Source organism: Cynoglossus semilaevis, chromosome 10, assembly GCF_000523025.1.
Source record: "Cynoglossus semilaevis isolate Cse_v1.0 chromosome 10, Cse_v1.0, whole genome shotgun sequence".
NCBI classification, from domain to species: domain Eukaryota; kingdom Metazoa; phylum Chordata; class Actinopteri; order Pleuronectiformes; family Cynoglossidae; genus Cynoglossus; species Cynoglossus semilaevis.
In genome coordinates, this window is record NC_024316.1 from 19942039 (window position 1) to 19942435 (window position 397).

At 49.6% G+C, this 397-nt stretch overlaps 1 protein-coding gene across 6 annotated transcripts in view; it reads left to right on the top strand.

The window, feature by feature from the left end:
- LOC103385505 (membrane-associated guanylate kinase, WW and PDZ domain-containing protein 1-like) overlaps positions 1-397 on the top strand; it is a 35495-nt gene that overhangs the window by 20490 nt on the left and 14608 nt on the right. The gene's annotated exons all lie outside the window — the stretch shown is intronic.

Consider the following 397-nt stretch of genomic DNA (forward strand, 5'->3'; position numbering starts at 1 on the left):
GGGCTCATGTGCAGCTCAATTTTACTCCACTGTCAGTGACTCCATGTTTTCGTGACTCTCCTGTGTGTGAACCTCCAAACACTGCCATCTGCCTGTGAGGAGGGGTGCAGACGGGGGAACACAGAACGGTTCTGCTCGTTCCTCTGTCTTCACTCTTCTTCTTCTACAGACATTTATTTGATATTTTCCTTCTGTTTGAACTCGTGGTCGGCCTCAGTCTCAGCGACTGTTTTTATTTTTATTTTTTTTCTGCTCTTCGTCCAAGTTCTCTCCACGTCCTCCTGCCTGAGAGCGGAATTAGCATTTGATCAAGTCTGAAAAGGTCGTGGAAGTGGTGGAGAACACTGGGCCAGGGTGGAGGGGAGCATGAGGGAGTGGGGGATGGGGTGATGGCTTT